Here is a 4206-nt window from a genome sequence, read left to right on the forward strand (position 1 = left end):
TCAATAATGTGGATCAAACTCACACAGAGGAGCTCGGGCAGTGTTTGGATTCGATTAGACACGCTGGGAGAAACGTGAAGGACAGAAAAAAAGATGATTTGATGCCACATGACGAGCAGAGATGAAGACGGGCCTGCAGCGCCTCTAGTGTAGAGGAGAGGTACTGCAGCCCCAGACTCAAACCGTCTCACTCCACTTTACCGTGACCGAGCAGACTTTACGGCTCCTACTGCAAATAACATATCACCAAAAAACAACCAGCAGAGGAAACGAAGACATTTTTGACAGAGCACTGACAAAGTTCAACAGAAGTGACGTTAATTGTCTTGAACGTCTCCACATTATGACCAATTAAAACACAAAACCTCATAACAGGCCAATAATTAACACCTCTAACCAACGCGACCCAAGCAAAGACAACAACATTACTCTGTAGTTACAAAGTAAGAAAACAACAAATAAAAAATATTAAGTTGAAAGGCAGCATGAAGCAAAGTTCTTCCACCGTCCACGACGAGTTAACGCATAATGTAATAATTACTTTCTCCGGAATACTCAACAGTAAAAAAAGATAACTAGTTAAGTTAAAGCTATGTATGCAGCTTTTGGCTGTTGAATGAAAACAAAATGTTTTAGAAGGAAAAAAGAACTTACCGAAAGATATTTGGGGTACAAACGTGAGGTCTCGCTCCTGCTTCGATAGCGCGTGCGGGCTGGTGGCTCTCAAGCCCATAGACAGCCAACCAACGCATGCTCCGCGCATGCTCTGACGAAGTGATACGTCAATGTGTCTGCCATATTGGTCAGGGCAGCGTTGAGTTGCGGCAAGAAAATGATTTTTCAGGATTGCGAGTTTTGTTTTACAGTTGCATCGTATCACAGGCTTCAGGGATCTGTTATGCTTTATGTTAAAATCTTTTATGGATTAATTAGTGTGGTACACAAAGTGTCAAGCCAGTTAAATTTGATTTAGGACCGTGTATTTTCCATGTTCTCATATGAAATGCAAATTTTCAAAGTGATTTGTTGTGTGTGTGTGTGTGTGTGTGTGTGTGTGTGTGTGTGTGTGTGTGTGTGTGTGTAAACTACAATCATTTATTTTGTCTTATGTTTTGACTGAGAACATCTTCAGCTTATTGACTTTTTAGTACAGGGAAGTTCAGCTTCAACTATTGCCGATCTGATTTGCATGTGGCTGCAGTGTCCAGAGAGAGGTGTGAAGGTTTGAAGCTGTGAGGAGAGCGGAGCTTCTGACTGGCTGCTGGGAGACCAGCTGACACAGGTCAGACTGGAGACTGCTGCTGGGTTTCAGCCACAGTAGAACTGGTTGAGGTAAGTTCCAGGGCTGAAGTTGTCCGTGGAAAGGACAAAAACATAGCTTGTCTCATCCTGCAGAAGACTGGAGCAGGTCTGCAAATGGTTTCGTCCCAACACAGCCAGTTGTTCCTCCTGGGATAAAATTACTGATGGTCAAATCAAAATATGCATGTACACAGAATAAACTGTAAATGCTGCATCTAGTCATTTAATTTCAAAATGAAGATGGGGACTTTTGATTTGTGTCCTGTATTTTTTTGTCTGTTTCATTTCTTCAATTTGTGTTTGTGTTTTCATTTTGTGTCTGCTTGAAGAATTCTGGTTCGTTTGCTCTGATCATTTAAAATATGTGTCAAGATGCAGACAAAGAACAAACAAACCTCAAACTGCATCCTCTCAGCAGTTTCTTTATTTTTATTGGTTAAAATCGAACACATCAAAAACATACACAACTGTTTTTCTTCAACTCCACCTTTGTCTTTTTTTTTTAAAACAAGATTTCACAAAGGAACATCACATGACTCTACGTCTACACGGATGTACACTATAAAGTATATATTTGGATATATACTTTAGACAATTTGGTCATATATATATATATTATATATATCTTGCTGTATTTTATTTATAGTTAGTAGTGTTATCTCAAAAATAAAAACATCTCCTTCCTCAGAAAGCAACATAGAAAATGAGGTGTGCTAACCTCACCACACGTCTGATCACGACAACACTCGACGGACCACAAATATCTTTCTTTTGTCTTTTTTTTTTATTTATACAGAACTAGCATAATGCCCTAAAATAAAGCATAATCTGTTTTTCCAAACACTGTAATAGAATTAATTATAGATTTACATATATTCATCGAGAGAGAGAGAGATATCTTAATTCCTTAGGAAAATGTAGCATGTTCGGAAATACTCATGTTGCTTATTTTTGCCTCGTATGTCGATTCTTCCAAAAAAAAAAAAAAAAAAAAAAAAAAAAAGGGCGGAGAAACACAAAAGGGTGATCTTTCTGTAGGAGATGAGGAGGAACCGGTACTCCTCAGACTCAAATATAATGAGAAATGATCGTTTTTATCTGCTCATGGACAAAATTCAATCAGCTCTAATTCTGGGTTGAAAGTCCTGAAGGAGACTGTTAAAGGGGATCTATTCTACACATCTCGGTGTCATTAAGACTGTGAGCCAGGTGTCAAACTACAGGTGCTCACTGCTGGATGTTTGTTGATTTCACAATGTGGTTTCCTGCTTCAACTTGAATCTAATTTTGTTCAGTTTTTTTGAAGCTCCATACAGAACAAATCCAGAGCACCAACAGCTAAAAAGACGAGGGATCTGGTGTCAAATTACAGGTCGTCACTGCTGGATATTTGAAGCCTCGTACATTTTCCTCACTTTTCAGATTGAGAAAAGTTAGAAAGACCGTGAGCGTGGTGTCAAATTACAAACATGTATTTCTCATGCAGTTGTCTCCTCTCATGTAGTTTTTTTTTATTCTGCTCTATACACAACAAATTAAAGTGTGAACAGTTGAGAAGAGTAGGAGTCTAGTGTCAAATTACAAACGCTAGATGCTGCATATCTGAATCATGCTTTCTTTTTTTTCTTTTTCCCCAGATGATTTTCGATCTTGTGTCAAATTACAAGTACCCAGGGCCGCACGTTTGCAGCTTTGGCTGAGATTCCTCAGAAAATGGCCAATTAGAAGAAGGGGGGTTTAGAGAGAGGGTCACTAAACTGAAGGATGGGTGAAGGCAGCAGAGGAAACCAACAAAGAGCCAGTTTGAACAGCAGCTGAGGAACTATAAGCCTCGAACTGTTTAAACCCTGGAAAGGGACTTTTCAATAAACACAATAGGTCCCCTTTAATGACGTGAATGTCGGGTTCAGGCTGAGCTGTGTTGGATGGGTTTTGCTTGGCAGTCAGCACTAAGGCAACAGTTGAGTTAAATAAAACCAGGAACATCAGAAAGCACACCGACACTTCTGCACATCAAGGAGGGGGGAAGAAGAAACTGCGACCATTCGATACGCCGACAAACACGCCTGTTTTACAGTGGGGGGGGGGGGGGGGGGGATAGTTAGCACTGCTCCGGAGGTTCGTCCGCTTGAGATTGACGCGCCTCTGAACCCGGCTTGGCGTGTTGGACTAACACTGATCGAGCTGGTTTGGCTGACCGACAGCGAACGTTTACAAAATAAAGGCAGTGTGGTCACGAGCGCTGATCGGCCATTTCTGCAAATGCCCAACGACCCTCCGCCGACTCCCTCCTTCCCCTCCTTACCGTCAGAGTACCTTCACCCGGGTGTTCTGAATCCGGGTATTCTGCAGTATTCAAACTCACTGACATGTTCCAGACTGTTTTATTATCTCGCCCCCAACAACTTTAAGAAGATGCACAAGATTATAAATTTGTCTCCTCCGACATGAACAAATAGAAATTACTGACAGCGACCACTTCCTGTGATTACTGTGTGTCCTAGTGGGCAAAAAATCCTAAGCAGACGTAAAAAAAAAAGAACTGTTGCAAACTGCAGAAATCACAGTTAACTGGGTTAATTTTCCCCATAAAGTTGAGTAAAAGCCACTTTCACTAGTTCACTAATGTAACCTCGTCTCATGACACCAAAGCTCCTGACCGCACGTTGTTTTTCTTTAAGACAATCCATCGAGTGTAAGATTTAAACCAATTCAACAGATCAGTAGAGGTTTTCGAGTTTGGAAGATTTCTTAAACTTAACCTGGGAGTTTCCTGCTCATGTTGGGTGAAGTTAACCCAGAACTGGGTAAGACTGGGATTTCTGCCAAGCTCAACAGTAAATAATAATTCAAACTGTAGCATTTTGAACAACTTCGTCCAGATCCTCCACCGTGACAGACGTC

This window comes from Salarias fasciatus, chromosome 6 (assembly GCF_902148845.1).
Source record: "Salarias fasciatus chromosome 6, fSalaFa1.1, whole genome shotgun sequence".
Classification (NCBI taxonomy): Eukaryota; Metazoa; Chordata; class Actinopteri; order Blenniiformes; family Blenniidae; genus Salarias; species Salarias fasciatus.